The following is a 20869-nucleotide window of genomic DNA, read 5'->3' as shown; positions in this document are numbered from 1 at the left end:
ACCTGTGGGGAAAAGCCCTGACAGAGAAAAGAGAGTGATAAATGTGTTTGGCAGAGCTGAGCAGGGGCAGGTTTTGTCTCAGTGGACGGTGTCCTGTGCCACCCCTGGATGTGGTTGAGTTTTCAGGCTCAGCCCTCGGCAGAGCAGCAGGGATGGTGCTGTCTGCTCCCCCAGCACAGGGCACAGGACAAGAACAAACCCCCCAGCCCCTTCTCCTCGGTGCCAGCCCTGGCAGGAGGCTCAGGGCCAGCCCAGCGTGGCTGTGACGTGTCACTGGGCACTGCTCCTGCCAGACAGGACCACCCCTGTCCTGCCTCTTCCATCCTCTTGGGCACCTTTTGTGTCTTTTTTGTGATAATGTGAGTTTTGTGGCGCCTTGGAGGCCTCCAGGCCTGGACGCCCAGACAATCCCTTTGACTGTGATTTCAGTATTTCTAATTATTATTTTCTCTTTTTTTTTTTTTTTTTCTTTCATTTACACTCCACCCTCCAAGAGTATCTGGTGAGGGGGTGGGATAGAAGAAAGAGACCAAGAGATACATTCTCTGTGAACAAAACCCTCCCACTTCCCCTCCACTCCCCTGTTAAATATACCCTGGAACAAAAGCCTTTTATGATGCTCTAAAAATAAAGCATGCAGCAGTCAAGACAAACTGCAAAGTCTAAAGGAGAGGGCCAAATTTTGCTCACAGCTACACCCTCTCTAAGGCAACAGGGCTGCTCTTGTGTTTGGCTTGCTAAACCCTCTCTAAACATCCAGGGGCAGACTGGGATTAGCTGCATTTCGTGAGGGACGCAGCAGCAGCTGCAGGATGGAGACAGCATCACCCAGCGGGTCTCCAGCCCTGCAGAGCCAGCCGGGGCTGCCCCTGGATGTTGAACCCATCCCAGCAGCAGCGTGGGCCCGTGCCCCTGCCATCCCAGTGTTCCTGTTTGTCCCTTCACTAAGGATTTGTGGTGTGACCTCACCTGAGCCATTCCACACTCCCTGTTCCCAGTCTGGCTTCTCTGCTGTGTAACTTGTAAAGAACTTCAAAGCGAGGACTCTAATCCCTTTAGGATACACGGCTTTTCCCACTGACAGCTGTCAAACATCCTTTCCAGCTGTCCTGTGATGTGCCAGGAATTGCAGTTGTCTTTGACCAAAGGTTATTAAAACACTTCAGCAATTAATACACAGCAAGAGGAAGCAGCCTGGAGCAGGTTAAAGTGAGATGAGGCTGCTTCAGGTGCTTTTCCAGCAAAAAAACCACCCAGTGCCACTCAATCCTTTGATATCCAAACCAGATCACCTCTCCCAGCGAGACTCCTGTGTCTCCCAGAGCCTTTTCCTCGAGAAGGCAGAACAAAAAGATGAACTAAAACTTCCTCGGGCTGCAAGGCTCAGTCTGGCAGCGGTGCCCTTCCCTCTGTTTGCACAGCAGAGCTCCCTAAGTGCCTCTGCAGCGTCAGGGGAATAATGGGGGAAAGGAAAAGGAGGATTTGGCCTTCTGGAGAAATCAAGAAGGACAACCCTCTCACTGGCCCTTTCCCAGCAGTCTTCCAGCCTCTATCTGCAGGATTCCTGGGAATCCAGCTGGCTCTGCTGGATCCCAGTACCACCGAACAACGTGACCCGATGTTAAATGTCTTTTTAATAGAGCCAAGGCAGTTTGTTATTATCTGTTGTAGCCCAGGGGGCTGTAGGAAAATTCTGTTGTCCTTAGCGAGTTCTACCAGTTCTCACTCAGTAACGAGTTTGGGTTGCAAACAACTGACCCAGCTCAGGGGCTCCAGGGCAGGCAGCTCCAGTTAAACAAACAAACATGACCCCCAGCCCAGACACCTTCTCCCGCTGGAAGAAGCTTCACTTTCCTGTGCACTGTCTGCCCCGAGCTGGTCCGTGCTCTCCCCGAGCTGACCTGACAGCTGCCGATCCAAAGCAGCAGGAGAGGGAAACGTGCCCGGCCCCCTTCAGCCTGGCAGATATCCCAAGGATGTTCCCCATTCCCGCCCAGTTTGCTGCCCAGGCTTCCTGTGATGTTCAGCTCCAAAGATGCATAGGGAAGGTTTCACAGAGAAGTGGCCTTTTTATACAGCAATTTCAGCCTGCCTCCAAGGAACTTCATTTTGTAACCCCAGCACCCACCAAGGCACATACCCAGCTCACAGGGCTTCCCTCCCACCGGCTGCCTCACACCTGCAACTCCAAACACACATTTCCTCTTGGAAGAACGCCAGGAGCTGGATTCCCCCAGTGATCCCCGTGCCAGGAGCAGAAGGGGCTGTCAGTGATGCCAGCAGCACCAGGAAGGGCTCAGGGCTGGGCCCACACTTCCTCAGCGCTGCCATTCCTCCCCGAGAGAAACTTTCCAACAGGAAAACAGTTCTGAGAGTGGATCAGATGCAAAACATCAGGGAGTGCTCCCAACCATTTCCCCCAGTGCTGCAGCCTGATCAAAGCTGCCTCCCCTCAGGAAGGTATCTGATGCCAGGCAGTGACGCTGCAGCAGAGATGAGTTTGGTCTCGGGTACCTCAGTTGACTCCACTCCTCCTTAATCAGCCCTGGCTGAGCAGAGATATGGAAATGGCACTGGCAGAGGTGTCCTGGGCTGCTCAGAATTAATTACCCTTATCAGGAGCGTGGCAGATCGCAGCAGCACAGCTGGGCTCGGGTGCAGGCTCCAGAGTGTTTGGATCCTGTGTCTGCTCCCCTCACCCAGCTGTGGATCCCAAACCGAGCACAGCACAGCAATGGGATTTCATTCAGCAAATTCCTGAGTAACAAATTAAAAAAAAGGAAATACGAATGGATATCAGTCCTCCCCGGACTTTAATGAGTGTGCTCAGGGAGCCTTGAGAGGCATCTTTACATGACAGCTCAGTTTCTGTCGGTAATTAGAAAAGCTCAGGCCAGAGATACTAATCTGTGAGCAACATCTGGAACTAATAACATCTCAGCCCTGCCAGCCTCCCTGGTTTCATCTCAAATCTGCTGATACTTGCTGTTATTAGTTTATTTAGTTGCCTCTTCAAGCCTGGCTTCCTGTAATCATCCCATCATGTGAAAGTGTTCTCTACACAAAAATCTCCGTCCTTCAGGATCATTGCAAAACGCTCCAAACCCCAATTTCTGCAGGCTCAGGAATGAAGAGACAGAAAGGAAAATAACTCCCTCACACACCCCACAAAGTGAAGCAATTTTAAAGCCAATCCTCCACCTAGCAAGGACCTGGCTTGTGGTTTCCAAGAGAACCAGGGCTCAGGACATATTAGTGCTGTGCTGGTCAGTATTGGACTCATCAAAGCACTGCAAATTTTAATTATTTCTCACTTCAGCTCTACACCTGTCATTACTAATCTGAATCACTCATGGGATACTGGACCAGGGGATGTTTTGGGGCGGCCAGAATGGGCACACAGCAGAAGTCATCCTGCCTTTCTCTGCCTCAGCACTTTGCAGGAGCTGACTTTCCCACAACAGCTTGAGAAAACAGCTGGGTGGGACCTGATTATTTATAGAGAAGAGGAAGAAGTCGGCTCCACAATCTTGATTTGACTCTGAAATTGTTCCTGGAGTTGGGATTCCATGCCTGGATCCCAGGCCTGGTTTGGAGACACCCCCTGCTCTTGAAGCATTCAAATGAAAAGGCAAAGGCAGAGGCAGGGGAGAGGCCGGGCAGGGGCTGGGGACAGCACCAGTGGGAACTGAATCTCATTCCCAGGGAGAGAACTGGAAATCCCAAAGGCCCCGGGTGAGTCAGGGAACACAGCCCCAGCTCCTGCACGGGCCCACGTGGGAGAAGCTCCCGGTCCTTGGAGTTCTCAGCTCTTTACAGGCACGGAGAGATTGAACTTCCCTTTGCAAATCTCTCGGGAACATCCCAGTGTCGGTGCTGCTCCTTCCCCCCAGGGGCTCCAGCGTTTCCTGCCGACCTGTAGTCAGCAGCCCCCAAAATCATGCAGGGACAGCGTGTGGGTGATGCAGCCCCAAGCAGAGGCAGCAGGGCTGCAGCCTCCTGTAAAAATTATCACTTCTGGGCTGGAGAATGGGCAAACTTCAACTTTTGGGGTTTATCTCCCGCTTCAAGGGAGGTGCTGCAGTGTGTCCCCTCTGCGTGACAGCACGAGGAGCCCGTGGCCCTGCAGGAGGTGTGACCCGGGCAGCCTCAGCCCCTCTCCTGCTGACACCAGCCCCCGGAGCCCAAAAGCCGGAGGGAACGCGTGGCCTGTCCCGAACATCTCCCTCCAAGCAGGCTCTGGAGGAGAGAGGGAGCCCCAGATTGCCATCTGCTCCACCCTCTGGTAGTGGGCAAGCTCAGCTTCCTCGCTGGCACCTGCCTGTCATGTTTGATAACAAATAAAGGCCCACTTAACTCTGACTCACTCACCCTGCTCCTGCTGCTTCGTCTTCCTGGCCAGGCCAGAATCCAACATCTACAGTGAAAAATCTTCCCGTTTAAAATGAAACCTAAATCCAAATCCTATCAGTGCATCACCTGCTCAGATAACAAATCTAACCGAAGCTTGTAGGAACTTATTGGGTTGTTTCTGGATTGCCCAGCATGTAGGTCAAATGTACAAACCCAGGAGCCTGCCTGCACGGCAAATCCAAAAGGTAAATTTATTTTTTTCAGCTTCTGCAGGGTTGGAATTTGCTTCTCGGGGCAGGTTGTTGTTGTGGGATTAAGAGAAAGTTCACTGCAAGGCACCAGTTATCCCATGGAGTGGAAAAAACAGGTATTTTGCAACATTTCCAGAGATGCACCAAGAATGTCCTGGGTGGCAGGGAGCACATGGGAGCTGCTGGCCCTCGGGGCCTGGGGATTTTCCTTCCTCTGAGAAAATGCCTCCTGCAAGAAGCACATGCCTCTTACAAAACCAACTGTTGCTTGGGCTTTGTTCAGTCCATCAATCAACCCTCTTTTGCTCCGTGATCTCAGAACCTGCCTCCCTTCTGAGCTGATGCTGTCGTATTTTCCCCACAATTTTATGGCCCCAAACCCCAGGCACTGACGGCCAGGTGGGACCACTGAGAATGGAAAGCCTGGTTTATCTGCATCAGTGATATTCAGGGAGGATAAAATCACAGAATATCCCAAGGTGGAAGGGATGAAGGATCACAGAGTCCAACCCTGCAAAAAATCCCACCCTGAGCATCCCTGGAGTGCGGTCCAAAGGCTCCTGGAGCTCTGGCAGCCTCGGGGCCGTGCCCATTCCTGGGGAGCCTGGGCAGTGCTAAAATCCCTACAATCCAACCTAAACCTCTCCTGGCAGAGCTCTGTCCCTCCCCAAGGCGCTGTCGCTGTCACAGGCAGCAGAGACCGGAGCTGTCCTCTGGGATCTGAGGATCTGCTGCCACGGGCTGTCTGCAAGGCCCCGCAGTGGTGGTCAGGAGCCCAAACGGCGCTGGCTCCGTGTCCCTGTGCCTGGGCTCTGCCCCCAGCACCCCTGAGCCTGCTCTGCTCCCAGGCCTGTTTGGGCAGTCCCACATGGAGCCCTTGGACAGGAGCCACCCCCGGGGCTCCCATGGGATTCGCAGCCCTGACCCTATTGGCAGTAATTTCATGCGAGTCTTAGGAAAATTTGCCTACCCTGAGTGTCTCCTCACCCACGCAAACCACTGGGGGAGATGTGACTTTTAGCAATGCATTTTTACTCCAGTTTGAAGCTAGATCAAACAAATTAGGCTGCACCAGCACAAACTGTGTCTCTGCTGCAGCAGGAACTGGTGCTCCTGGCCAAAACCCAAGCACAGCTGAGTCCCAAAAAGGCACAAAAGCAAGCTCAGATTTCACCTGAACCTGGAGGATTTATGGCTTTGACAGTGAGACCTTTTCCTGTGAGCTCCTACAGCAGCTTTAGCATCAATCACTGCCAATGAAAGCAGAGCCTGCTGCTCTGATTTTCAGCACAGAATTAAATCATTTTAGGATAAATCAGAAAAATCTAGTCTGAGTCAGAGCTAGGACAACACAACCACCTTCAGAGCTCAGTGGAGGGGCAAAGTTGAAGACTGGGCTTAGATGAAGGATGCCAGAAGGTTGCTGAAAGCCTTGTTGTTAAGAATTTCAATATATCTTATCCATTCTTGAATAAAAGGTCAGAGAAATGAGAGCTGAGGCTCCCACCTGGCCTGCCCGTGTCTCCATTTGGGTCCCTGCTCCTGCAGGTGCTCAGGGGGCAGGAATGGTTCCCTGCCTCAGGTCTGCAGTGCCTTTGCGTTCCAGGGATGGCATTAACGGCACGGACGGGGAGCTCATCGTGACCTGAGGAGCTTTCCTTGCTCCCAGCTACTGAATCCCATCCTGGGAGAGGCTCTTTGGGGAGCCCAGCCTTGAACCTTGAGCAGAGGCAAGGCCGGAGAGGGCCGCGCAGGGCGCTGGGAGCCTTCCCCAGGGGCTCTGGATCAGGACCCTCCTTTCCTTCCACACAAGGACAAACTGCCCCTGGCACCGTGGCAGGTGGGGGTACTGGCAGCCTCTCCCCCTTGACCCGAGCGTGGCTTTTGGCTGACATTGCTCCAGAGCCCATCCCTGCAGTATCTGATCCTCGTCCCTGTGATCTCCCGGTCCCAAGGACCCCGGGCAGCCCCCCTGGCTACCAGGAACCCAGATGGAATTCTGGCCCCAGGGGAGGCTGTAAAACGAACAAACCCAGAGTGCCCCGAAAGGCAGATGTACTAATTAGAGAAACCTTGGGTGGCAGTTCCGAGCACGGTGCTTTTAATAACTGCAGGGATGTTGAGAAGCAAATAAATTATATGATGAAAGTCTAGCAGGCTGCAGAGCCCAGATATGTAATAAGCAAGACTGGCACCAAGACTGAAATTTTGCCCCCTGGGCTTGGCATTTTGTCTGATTGCCTTTCCAGATGGGAAGGTATCCGGAGCTTCCGGTCCTGCCGACTGCTTGGCAGGAAAGGATTTCTCAACAACAACCCCGAGAATCCTCCTGGGAAGGCTGGAATTAGAGAGCTCACTGGCACCCAGGGAAGCACAGCCAGGTTTTCACCAGGAAAGAGGGACCAAGGTTTCTCTTCTGACTTTTGGATTCACAGTATGGACCTATGGAAGCTTTGAATGGGTTTAAAATTGGAAAGAGCCAACTGGGAAAGGGTTTGTTCTTCCCTTTGCTGGTGCACAGTAAGGGCTCCAGGGCCTGGGTTGACTGATCTCCATCTGCTCTGATCCCATGGAGTGCCCCACACTTTAAAGTGTTCTCCTCCCAGCACTCTCACAGGCAGGAACACCTCCCACTGTCCCAGGCTGCTCCAGCCCCAGTGTCCAGCCAGGGATCCAGGGGCAGCCACAGCTGCTCTGGACACCTGTGCCAGGGCCTCAACACCCTGCCAGGGAACAATTCCTGCCCAGAGGTAATGGTAATCCCCCAAATCATCACAGCTTTGTCCGTGGCGGACCCTGCTGGAAGCAGAATCCCCCCACGCACAGAGCCCACCCCAGGCGCCAGGGCCGGCGCTGCTGCCAGTGCCCGGGGCGCAGCAGCTGGAAAATCTCCCGTGCGGGCAAGGAGGGCAGCGCTGCCTGCCGGCACTGCCAGAGCTCCCGTTCCGTCCCGAGCAAGCCGCACACGGATCTTCTCCACGGCAGCTACAGCTCTTGTTTCCATTCCAGGACAATGGGCTGCAGGAAGAGCTGCCCTGACCTTTCATTGCGTCAGGGAAATCGCTGCTTGGAGAGACGCTGACGCTCAGCCCGGCTCCAACTCACTCCTAATTCTCCTGTAGGAACAACACGGGGAGCTTGGAGCCTTTGCGCGGGGATCTGGGAGCAGCACCTGTTCTGGGAATGATCAGCCCAGCAGGAGGAAAGTTTTTCTCGGCACGTTTTTGACCTCCTCTGTGCACGATAATGGTGCGCTTTGTCAGTCTGGCAGGGGCCTGTGAGCGGCTGCGCTCTCCTGCTTGGCTCTATTATGATTTCTCAAAAGACCTCCCGTAAGGGTTAGATGACCTCACATTAGTGCTAATTTGGGGGTAACTTTTCCTATTCAGAACATAACAAAGCCACGGGTGTTTACCCAAGCGCCATAAAGGACAGGGACCACACACAACCCTCTGCAGTCAGCCTGGACACTGACAGATCTCCACCGGCCCTTCCCGGACAGAGGGGGATGGAAAATCTTCATCCAGCCTAAATTCCCACCCAACAGAGACCCCGAGGCCGCTCCACTGCTGTCCCCAGCGGGAAGAGCCAGCGGCCACCCCTTCCTTCCCCTACATGACCCAATTGCAACCCGCTGAGTCACGGAGCCTCAAAACACTCGCTGCCTCGTTCCTCAGCTGCTTCCCTGCTCCACAGGCTCCCTGGAGCTGAACCCATCGGTGTGATGTCAGTGAATCACCCTGCACGGCCAATCAATGAAATGTCACACTGCCCCCGTGCAGGGAAAGCTGCGCCTTGTGACCGGAGGAATCTCCAGCCCCATGCCAGCTCCTGGCCAGGATTAGTGACAGCACAAAGTAGGGCAGCGTGGAAATAACAACAAACCTCGCCTGGTGCTCCGAGCGCCGGGATGGACCCGATCTCTGCTCCGGGGAATCGGGGCCGAACATCTGACACAGACCCGGCACCACGGCTGGATGTTTCCCCCCTTCCCGCTGCAATTAAAGGTCAAAAAACCCAAATGAAGAGGGAGCACAAACATGTTATTGGCCGGGTGAGTAAACATTTCGGGCTCTTGTGCAATCGTTAATGACAGCGCGAGGCGTGTGTGAACTTCCTGTCACTGTCCTGCAGCTCATCCTCCATTCACCGAGGCAATTAGGCTGCCTTTTATGCAAGGGCTGAAATTCGCCTGGATTGATTTAACGAGGATAATTTCCTCTCTGGGACTGCTGGAAATTAATCATCACTTCTCCAAGCTCCTTCTGGAATTCGCTGGTCAGCACCAGCGGGGCTCTGGCGGTGGCTGCCCGCACTGGGGCTGGCTTTGTGCAGGGATTTCCGACACCAGGAACGGCAAATATCCCAAATATGCGGCAAAGTCAACTACCCGGCACAGCACACAGACAATAAACGCAATTCTCTCCTTGCCCATGCCAGTTTTCACTGAAGATGCAGTTAAATTACACTGACCCTAATTTGCAGCAAGGGAAAGTGGCAGAAGGAACTGGTGGAGTATTTCAAAGAGAAATTAGGTATACACCTAAGCAGTTGCCCATCTAAGAAGCTGCATTTGCACATAAAAATGTCAATTTGTGCATGTAGATCAGGGAAGCAGACAGCGATTCCCTCTTGCTATTGCTCCCTGCCCCGTTTGGGTGTCCAGCTGAAGGATTTGGAAAGCTGAGAGCAGTGAACGTGTCTGAGAAAGGACTGAATTACCTGGACTCACAAAAAAAACCATCTCTAACTCGGTAAAAATCTAAAAACAAACTCAGAGGAAGGAAAAACAAAACAAATCATAGCGTAGGGAGACGCAGTGAGGGACCGGCTGCTAAAAGGGCAGAACGCTCTGGAAAGAAAACTGTTTTGTTTATTAAAACAATTAGTACGGCTTAAAAGGAAGAGCACGGGAGGAGGTGTGAATGAACTGCCCTGCTCAAAACTGAGGTGTGGCTGCTCCGGAGGTTTTCCCAGCATTGGTGTCTTTTGATGTAAACCACAGAAACTAAACTATATGAATTAAAATCAGAGCTCCTTAAAATTCACCAGTTCCAGGATTATTCTTGGGAGCTGACCCATCCCTGGAACAGCCCACAGGGGTACAGTCACAAAGGAACTGACATGAAAGTTGCAGCAAGTCTTTGTTGACTTCTTCCACCCCAGCGTTGACCCATTTCCAGCCACCAGGAGTTTTCAACCTCTCTTGGATGAGGAGCTCTGTAAATCTTCCATTCTTCTCTATAAAACCAGTTCAAACCGACTGAGAACAACCTTCCTCTTCCCAGTTCCCCTCTGCAGAAGCCATGCAAATCCCCTGGGAATTCTGTGCTTCAAAGGACTCGATCCCCATCCCTTTATTCCTTCTCTCTTGGGAAGAGCCAGGGCTTCCTTCAGAATATTTTTTCTCTGGACAATAGAAATTAGCTCTGCCTCAGAGAGCTGCATATTGGAAATGCCTAATTAAAGATTCCAGCATCCCTGGGATATTTATCAATTATTGATTCTATTGATAACTGGGAAAACAGCGTCAAAGCTGAGAGAGCAGCAGAGCCAAGATAAAATTCCTGTTTTCAGATTCTGGCTGGGACTGGGGGAAAAAAATCCTCAGATCTTCCTTCTGCAAAGTTTCTGCCTCTCTTTGGAGCAAGGACAGCTGGAAATTAAATGAAAATATCTTCCTCTTAAAAGACTTCCATCCAGTTTTGCAAATAAACACATGAGCAGCCACCCAGTGGGGGAACAAGATCATAACCAGCTGGGGCTGGGATGTGGAAAGGTGTGGAGGAAAAGTGGTTTATGGATGGTAAAATGGATGTGTAGGAGACGGAATTACAGACGTTCCTAATAAGGGAAAGGAAAGTCTGAACTTCCTGTGAAAAATGAAAACCACAAACAAATGTGGGAGATTCTCAGAGCCAGGGAGAAAGGAGAGGCAGGGTAAAACTGCGTCGAGTAGGAAACTGCCACAGAAAGCTGAGCTTTAAACGTCTCCCCTTTTATCTGCAGGGCTTCGGGTAGGAACGGAGCAAGAGGGAGTAATGAGCATGGCTGCTAATGGCGTGGAGCATCTCCATGGAGCTGGAGATGAAAGACTCCAGCACCTCGGGGCTGAGGGAATCTGTAGATCTCGGAGGTTTGTGGGGCAGGCAGCTGCGCCCTTTGTTACCTGCCTGCCTCCCTTCCCCATCTGATCATGGAAACGAGAGCTGCGAATGCTGCCGTTCACAGCCCGCACATCGGAGCTGGGATCTCTGCAGAGATGGATTTATTTACATGTGCCCAGTTATCGCTGCCGAGCATCTCAGAGGGGCCCCTCCACATCTGGAGAGCCCTGATGAAAGTAAAAACATCGCAGCCGGGGATTTCTGTTTGTGCTCGTGGCACTGAAGGTCAGAGTCTGAGCCTCTTCCACACCTCCTTGGCACCAGCTCTGCGTTCCTCTGCTCCCAAAGCCCGTCCTTGACACCCAGCCTGAGCCTTCAGGGGACACTGAAATCGAACCTGAGCCTTCAGGGGACGCTGACACTGAACCTGAGCGTTCAGGGGACACTGACACTGAACCTGAGCGTTCAGGGGACACTGACACTGAACCTGAGCGTTCAGGGGACACTGACACTGAACCTGAGCGTTCAGGGGACACTGACACTGAACCTGAGCCTTCAGGGGACACTGAAATCGAACCTGAGCCTTCAGGGGACACTGACACTGAACCTGAGCGTTCAGGGGACACTGACACTGAACCTGAGCGTTCAGGGGACACTGACACTGAACCTGAGCGTTCAGGGCACATCCAGGCTCGCTCTGCCTTGCTTCAGGGATCCCCTGCCACGGCAAGCGGCCGGCACGGTGGGAGAGCCGAGCAGGACAAAACAGCCTCAGCTCAGCTGGGCTCTGGGAGTCACTTGCCTGTCCCGAGAGGTCTCAGAGCTTCCTCTGGCTGCAGGATGAGGGAGCCCGGCGCTGCTGGAGCCATCACTCCATCGCTGTGTGTCCTGCCAGGCTTTGCTCTCGAGAAGCCCACTGGCTTCCCCTGCCAGCAGAGCATCAAACCCAGCCAGTGCCTCACTGCCAGGAGGGGAGCAGGGCAGAAAAAAGGACAGAGGTCAGACCAGGAAAAAAGGAAAACTCGACTACAGCAGCCCATGAGAGGGCTGTGGAACTGTGTGTAGCAACACGGCTGGCAGGTGTGGAACTGCCCCCCTGCCAGCTGGGGCTCCCAGGGCCCTGCCACCTCTCCAGCACAGAATTCCAGCAGGAATTCCCAGCTCTTGCCCCCATCCCACGCCACTGAGGACCCTCCCTTACTCAGTGCCGAGTCCCTTCCCAGGCTGGTGCCTCCCCTAATCCAGCACTGTGCAGAACAAACACGGATATTGCTGGGGCCCTGCAGCAGCTCCAGTCCCTGTGAATCCAGAAACTCAGGGGAGAGGCGGGAGCAAATCCCTGGATCTCTTCCTTTTTCCCATCGTGTTCCTTTCCCTTCTGTGTAGCTTACTCCAGAGCAGCATTTACTACAGAGTAACTCCTCCCCTCCCCTGCCACGTTTGCTCTCAGGACACCCCATGTGCTGAAGCTGCTGCCTGTGCTTCCATTCCTACCAAAGCAGCCACTCTTGGATGCTCTTGCTTTCCATAGTTGTTTTCCTTTGGAATAAAAAGATTCCGCGTGCTTCTCTCCAGACCCCTGCAAAGCCCTCACCTGGGAAGGGAAAGGGGGGGAAGGGAGTTCTCAGCCTTATTTATTGGAAATGAATATAAGATCCAGAACCAAAGAATAAATAAAGCTAAATTAATCCCACAGTTTCCACAGTGTTTCCTGACAGGGTGGGCTCCTACAGGGGGCTTGTCCAGAGCACAGGAATTTGCAGCTGCAGGAAGGAGACTGAGACAAACAACAACGTCTGGGTTTCAAACTTGAGTTGGAAAATTTTACAACTGCAAATAACACTGACAATCCTACAACCCAAGGGGAAAAATGGGGGTAATGAAAGCTCCTGCTTGAGGGCACGAGCTGGTGGCCTCTGGGACAAGGGAGGAATTTTTCCTCCCATTCACAGCATTGCTCAAGTGGCTGGGTACGTTCTGCAGGAGTTTCACCATCCATAGAAATACCAGGTAAAAGACAAAGATCCTGCACTGGACAGGCCACGGGCTGTGGGAGTGATTTTAAATCCCCACCTTTGGTGGTTGAAGAATGGATCTGCGGCTGGATTTGGACTCCTCTTCCTCCTGAGCACTCCCTATCTACTGACACAGGGAGGGCAGGAGGTTTGCTGGATGTCTCCAAAATGTTTCATCTCTGGTGGGCAGAAAAATCTCTCGGTGTCATCCTAAATTCACTTCAAATTCATTGCATCACAACTGTCCTTCCTCTGAAAATGTCTTTTGCCCCTGCCTGGAGCCCAGAGCTCACAGATCACCACAGCACACCCAGGCCCTTCCCTGCTTTTGTTGCCTCCAAATTAAACGTCCCCTGTTTGTTATGATCAGTTATTTATCCCTGAACACCCGAATTTGCATTTTTGTGCTTTGAACGCCAAGTGTCTTCTGCTGCTCTGGTCCTGAGGGTGACACTGCTCTTTCCATAGAATGCCCTGACTCTCCCCTGCTTTTGATGATAAAATCTGGATAAGAGTCATCAGATCTTATCAGTTCAACTAAAAAATGCATAAAATTGAGGCCAAAAATTATTCTGGAAGTTGCCTCCTTCCTGCCCAGTGTTCTCAACATTTACCCATGGGCTGAGTCCCTCTGCCAGTTTTCCTGTCTGCTTTGAGTGAATTTCCACGTCCAGATCAAATCCCATTTTTACGAGGTCTCAGGCACACGCTCCCCCGTAATAAGTGGCTAAAACCCCAGACACAAGGACTGAAGAGCCCCACAACATCTTCTGCCCCAGAACTCTTCCAGCAGCTCCAAAGACACCGGGATCTTCGGGATTAGGTGGTTTACGGGACTGGGTTTCCCTGCAGGGCCCCCAGCTCTGTCGCTCATCATTCCTGTCAGGCCAGTTCAGAGCGTCTCTGCCTTGCTGGGGTGGATTAAGGGCTGCTTGAGCAGTTCTTCTCTCCTGCTTTGTTGTTTGGAGATGGGGCTGCAGAGGGGAATGAGTTACACAAATACATCCAACTGGCACCCCGAGCACTCGCTGGGAACCTCCTGGAAATCAGCACAAATGGCAAGAGAAGGAGGTGCTACAGAGGGAATCTCTGCACCCTTTCTCATGGATGGATCAACACAGACATCGTTTTTCTTCCCAGTAATTAATTTCAGTGTATGATTAATTGTAATAACCATCAATTTCTAATGAACACAGCAGGCCTCATCAGGATCCTGGAGCACAGTTGTCCCAATTAAAGTAACTGTAGCGTGCCCTGAGCAGCGGCTGCGTCCCTCCAGCTCCTCCCTCGCAGATCCCAGCCCAAAGCTCCTCACGGCCAGGAAGAAACCCAGGAATTGCAGCGTCATCCCAGAGCCCAGCGCCTCTGGTTTTATACAGGACTCGAAGGAAAAGCCTCTTTCCCTCCATCCCAGCTGGTTTATTTGGAGCTAAGTTTGTACAATGTGCGAGGATGATTCGGATATAAAACAAACAGGATCCAAAAGTTTACAGGATCCACCATGGACTGGTCACTGAGAAGAAACATCCTGGGGAATCCTGCTGAAAATGTATCCCAAAAAAAGACCCAACTTAGAACCACAGAATCACAAAATCATGGGATCATTAAGGCTGATAAATATCTCCAAGGTCACTGAGCCCAGCTTGTGCCCGATGCCCACCTTGTCAGCAGCCCAGAGCTCTGGGAGCCACGTCCTGACTCCTTCCTTGGGCACCTCAGGGATGGGCACTCCAAACCCCCCTGGGCAGTTCCTGAGCTCCCTTTCCATGGGGAAATTCCTGCTGCTGCCCACCCTGAGCCCGTTCCCTCTCCTCCTGTCCCTGTTCCCTGGAGCAGAGCCCGATCCACCCCCGCTGTCTCCTCCTGGCAGGGAACTGTGCAGATGTCAGGAGACAATGACACAGCTGAGAGCCCAATCCAGACTCCCAGAGGGGTGTTTGTCACTTCCCCTGCACAGCTTCAGCAATTAGAACCAAAACAAGGGATTGCTCCATGTGCCATCAACCTTCTGCTCCTCAAACCACGCACACTGTAATCAGACAGAGAGAAACAAGCAGCAATTACAGCACAAATATCTTAGTCACTGGCCTGATCAAAACAAAACCCAGGAATTCTATCACCAAACACTCCGAGGGAAGCAAGAAAGCTACAGGAACAGGTTGATGACACATCGCATCCTAGCTGAGCTCTTTGGGACAGGGATTTCTGAGCTGGTCCAGCTCCACACAGGGGTCCTGTGTTACAACAACAATTAAGTTCCCATTAATATACATTTCCTCATTATCAGAGGTAATAGTTGCTTCTGATACTCAATACTCGATACTCAAAAGCAAGTCAGCAAATGTATCAATTAATGATTTTCTTCCATGTTGCTTCAAAGAAAACATTCTGGGAATGGCACCAAGGAGCCAAACCAGTTAAAAAGATGAGTAATTTTCAGGGCAGAGTTAAGGCTGTGATGTTGAAGCACATCCCCTCCACATCAGAAACGCTGACGGTGTGAGGGGCACTCCTGCAGTGTGAAGATTTCCCAGCGTTCAGCCGAGGCAGCCCCGAGTGAGGGATGTTCTCCCTCTCCGGGATTTCCCAGCGCACTTCAGGAAGGCAAAGACTGAGTGAGCCGCGTTATCCTCCCCAAGCCACCTGCCACCACTGCAGACAGAGAAGGGCACTCAGACACACGTCTACATCTGGCTCCAAGCAACAAATTTCAAACTGTTTTCAGGCCAAGAAAGTTGTTGTTGAATTTAGTGAAATTGTGGTGGTCAATGAGACAAACAGAAAAAGTGGTGGATATTTGTTCCTGCCGGCTGCCAGGGTTTTCCTGAAGCTGATGGGCTCCCAGGCTGAGAGCTGCACCTTTTGTTGGCTCACAGGCGAGGCTCAGGCCTGAGCTGGGCAGTTATTTACTGCTTGGAGCTGTGGGCAGCTCTTCCCTTACTCATTTCCGTGCTCTGACACGCTGCCGATTTACGCTGCTCTGAGTAGGTGCAATGTTATCACCTCCCAAGGTTGTTTTAATGAAATTTTCGGGTTCTGCGCTATGAGCCAACCGAATGCTTTAGAACAACAGGTGAATCTCTGGATCTGTGCTGTTGTAACCTCCCTCCTCCCCTGCGAGTCTCCTCCCCTTTGTTTACTGCAACCCTCGGGTTTGGGGATGGTTCAGGCAGGGCTGTACCACCTTTGTTCCACCTGGGATTCATAAAGAGCCATTTGCATCCAGTGGGAGACTTCCCTGACCCAGGACTCACTCAAGAGTGGGATCAAGATTAAACTCATTTACATACATGTAAATTTTTGCCATTTGCTGTGCAAAAAATATCCTGTCTCTGAGATACGGGAAAACAGGGTTCTGACTCAGAACTGATGCTATCGTTGCTGTCAAGATTAGAGTCTGAATTGTGCAATCCAACTCAACTCCCAGTATCACTCGCTATGCAAAAGACAGTGTTTCATACAGAGGTGTGGCCTTCCCAGTGATTGCAGCAAATCCACACCACAGCTGGCACTTATAGCCAGTACAGTTGGAAAGCACAGCCAATTTTTCAGGTTTGATCCTAAAAGAACTTGATTGTTCCTCACGAGGTGGAGGGAAAACCATGGGGGAATTAAGAGGATGAAGAGATTTCAAACACCTGTCATGAAACTGGCCCTAAAGAAAAAAAGAAAAAAAAAAGAAAAAAAAAGAAAAGGTGAAAGCACTTAAAAAAAAAAAAAAAAGAAGAAGAAGAAGAAAAATCCTTTTTTCCCACAGGAAACTTCCATCACTATTGTATTTTCCCTAAGGACATTTCTGTATCTGTCACTAGAAATTACTGCTGTCAGCGGGAATGCATCAGCCCAAAGCAGAGGGCTGGGCTTTGGTGGGCTGAAAAGGGATGTAAACCACAGCTGCTTTTAACCACCAACTCACCTCAGCTATAGTGAACACCTTGTTTATGCAATAAATCCAATTTTGTCTGGAGGAAAAATGATGTTGGAAGGGCAAAGGGAGCTGTTGTTTTCACAAGCAAATGCCTGATGCCTAATCAAGGCTGAGAGAGGCATTTCACTCACGTAGGGCTGAGCAAGTGCCAAAACGGAGGCAGAAGAAAGGTATTTCATAGGAAAACAGCTGCAGGTGGATGTCAAAGCATCCAGAAACGGCAAAACTCTCCCAGCAGAGCCCCTAAACTCGTGCCTTACAATTTGAGTGGCAAAAGAAACAAGCCTAAAACAGATTTCCTCCATAAAGTGAAATGACACCCTAGAAAATGACACTCCAATAAAAAGCTAATGAAAAGGTCCACTGGGAAGAGTTTTGCCCTGCAGATAACTTGTCCCTCCTGATCTCAATGAATTCACTGGCAATTTTGACAAGCTTTTATTACCGAGGCACTCAACGCCCTGGAAATCTGGGAGCAAGTGCTGTTCAAAGAGATGCTCTTTGTCCCGGGGAACATGATGTAACCCTGCAGAAGGCAGCGATGGAGGGTGCTGATTATTCATTGTCTGCACAGGGAATAAAAAAGGTTCATGTGGAACCAACGTCGGGCTAAGTGTCAGTGTCATTAGCAGTAATTATAGTAAGTGCCTCTATGATCCTCCTCTGTTATATTTGAGGCAGGCTTCATTTCATAACTACAGGTTCGGCTGCTAAAAATCCTCTTTCACAACCAGCAGCCCATGGCTGCTCCCCTCTGCTCTCCCCTCGAACTAAAGGGGAGCTGCAGCAATCAGTGCCACGTCTTCTCCTCAGAAATGCTCGTGGAGGGTTTTACACGGGGAGATTTCATGCCAGAAATGTGGATTTTAAATCATCCAAGGGAAGGGGCAGCGGAAGGCCTCAATCTTCTGTGTTTTGTGCATGTCCAACACTCCTTCAGACAGGAGGAAACGTTTCCTCTGCCTCCGTGGTTGTTGCTGGGTAAGGGCAGAATGAAATGAGATTAAGAGGGCGTGGACTGGGAGGGGGAACGGGATCTGGCCTGATGCGAGAGCATCGCTGGTGGGGCTCAGCCCCATCTCCTGCCCCAGACAGGGACAGATGTTCCCTCTCTGTGCCCAGAGAGCTCCAGACACCCCCGGGGGCTGGGTTGGGTCCCTGCCGAGCTGGTGCCAGGGCAGGAGCAGCTCTGCAGGTACCAAAGCAGCAGCAGCAGCTCTGCAGGTACCAAAGCAGCAGCAGCAGCTCTGCAGGTACCAAAGCAGCAGCAGCAGCTCTGCAGGTACCAAAGCAGCAGCAGCTCTGCAGTGCCAGGGCAGGAGCAGCTCTGCAGGTACCAAAGCAGCAGCAGCAGCTCTGCAGGTACCAAAGCAGCAGCAGCAGCTCTGCAGGTACCAAAGCAGCAGCAGCAGCTCTGCAGGTACCAAAGCAGCAGCAGCAGCTCTGCAGGTACCAAAGCAGCAGCAGCTCTGCTGCCCTGTGCCCTCTAACACACAGGGTGGGAAACAATTAAAAAACTTATTTTCTATTTTTGCTCAGAAAGAGGCAGAAAAATTTAAAGGAAATGTGCCTTTGGTATTTATTTCTTTTAAACAACAACAACAAATATTTTCCCTTAAATTTTTCTCACACACTCTATATAATGGGGGATGTACTGCTCCGATAGGGTGGTGGTTTGCCCAGAACCAGAAAGGGGAGGCAGGAAAACCCAACGGTTTGATCCATGAGGAGCTCAGAACTCCCTCTGCCATGTCTCAGCTTTTGTACTGACAAAAATACAGTTCAATGGCACTTAAGTAACGCTGCCTTGGGGAGCAATGCCTCAGTGTAAGGCATTCCCAAATGCTGTTCCCATGCTTTCCACACAATTCTGCTTCGGGCTGGGCTCTAAACCAAGCCTGAAAGGGGCTTTCAGAGTTTTCCCAGCAGAACCACTTGGCAAAGGACAAAGCTGCTCTCCTGAGGCTGAAATAACTCCTCTGTCCCTGCCAGCCCCCCTGGATGTTCACAGTCGTGTACCCCAGGCTGCACAGTGTGAACAAACACCAGCAGGTTCAAACTGCCACATTTCTGCACTGGGGCTCAGCAGGGCTCAGGGCACAGATCCAATGTTGTCTTTGTGTCTACAAACCCACTGCAAAAAAATAATTAAAGCATCGAGACCTCATTTTTTTCCCCTTAGTTCATTTCAAGAAAAGGTAGAACTGAAAATCTGAGGCCCCTTTAAAAGCTCCCCCTGGATTATTTTTGCAGGACAGGTGACGCTTTAGACTTCATTTCATTTTATTTTCTCAAGACGTGACATTTTGTTGGCTTGCGTAAGGGGAAGGTGTCTCCTGCCTTTCTAAAGATCTTCTCATGCGTGAGCGTGGCAGAGAGGCAGGCACAGCCCCTGCCCTGCCCAGGAGAGAGGTTTGGAAGCGCTGTGAGGGGCAGAAAAGGCTTCCCAAGCAGGCTCCACCAAGAAGAAAAAGCAATCTCTGGGGCGAGGGCAGAGGGTTTGGCCCATTTGCTGTAAGATTCTGTGGTATTTATGCCAAAAGCAGGCTGTGAGCAGCTGTGTCCTGTTCCTGTGCTCAGCATTTCAGTGGGAATGTCCAGGACAAGGAATGTCAAGGTGCTTGGTGGTTGGGCCCCTTCCCTTTTCCTCATTCTCCAGCTTCCCCCACAGCTGGGAGGTGCCAGGGAATGTCCTGGGGACAGGACACATCTGGTGGCAGCAGTGTTCCTAAAGTTGCTCCTGAAGGACAGCGACAGGAAATCCCTGTCTGCCCCATGGAAGCAGGAGTGACCCCGCTCTGAGCAGGGACTGCTCCCTCAGACGGGCTGCCCAAGCTCCTGCGAGCTGTTGCTCCACTCTCCCTGCTCAGGGGCCACAGGAACTGTCCCTTTCCTCTCCCATGAAGGCAGGGTGGCTGTTTTGGGTATTTCCCAATGGTCACACCAGCACCTCCTCCACTCCCAGCTGCCTCACTCCTCTCCCAAGTAGCTGAAGGCTACAAAAAACTCTGGAGGCCCAGTGGAGTCAGTTCAGATGGATCCTGAAACTCCCTGAGCTTGGTGGAAATTCAGTGAAGTGATCTGAGGTCATAAACATCATTTAAAGTAGGTCAGTAAAACAGCAGTGAGCTCAGGGCAGAGACTCCCGTTCAAAATCATAACCAAGCAGTTTAATCTGAAATCACTTTCCATTGAATTACAGTAAATCCAAAGAATCCAAAATTGGATTATTTTCTTCCAATTGAGTCTCCAATTCTAGTGGAATCCAAAGGGATTTAAGTGGATCATTTTGAATTCACACTTCTGAGACACCACCAGAAGAAGGCTACGAAACACAATGGGAGCATAACACAGAATGTTCTCAAAGAGGGGACACAGAAAAGTGCAAAATCCCAGAATGGCTCAGGCTGGAGACAAGCACTGATAAGCACCTATCAGGATGAGCCGGATCCAAGAGTGGCAGCAGGGAAAAGTGACCACATTGAGACGCCACGGGGCTGAGTTTGATGCCTGCACTGGCTGTCCCCAAGCCTGGTTATAAAGATTCCGTGTTCCCACAGCTGCCTCCCCTGCAGGGTAACCCCAGACACCACCTGCACAGAAAACAGGGATAAGAAACGTGTATTTTTAATGCAAACACGTTCCTAGGAGCACAAAGGCACCGGGAGGACATTTCCTCCTTGCTGGGTGCCCAGGTGCCATTAGCGCTCAAGAGCCTGGGAAGATCCATCCTTTTGGGCGGAGGCTCCTCATCATCAGGGGAGATTCTAGGGTGATTCTCAGGGATCAAGACCTGACCTTTCAAATCTCTGACATTTCACACCTCCAGTTCAGCTGCGAGATTGTCAGGTGATGGAAGAAAGTGAAAATCAGCACCAAAAGAAGCAGAAACAGGTGCTATTTCCCCCTCAGCCTTGGCAATGTCCCCGCTCTCAGTTAACTGAACTCTTGAGCAACTTTTTGTCTCTGGCCATTCCCAAATCGCTTTCTTACAACATCAAAACTGATTTTCTTTCAACTTATCTGATAGAGTTAAAAGAAAACACCCTGGCAATGCCACTGCATCACAAGGGAGGCTTTGATCATCTGGGGCTGCCAACACACCTTGAAGTGTGTTAAACGCATCTGACTCGGCTGATTGCATCTGCCTCTTCCCATTATGTGTCCCTGCGAGGAGCCACCCGAGGGGAAGGGGCACCGAGGGGATAAATGACC

Source organism: Hirundo rustica, chromosome 25 (assembly GCF_015227805.2).
Source record: "Hirundo rustica isolate bHirRus1 chromosome 25, bHirRus1.pri.v3, whole genome shotgun sequence".
NCBI classification, from domain to species: Eukaryota; Metazoa; Chordata; class Aves; order Passeriformes; family Hirundinidae; genus Hirundo; species Hirundo rustica.
The sequence above is the reverse complement of the archived record's forward strand: the minus strand, read 5'-3'. Positions refer to the sequence as shown.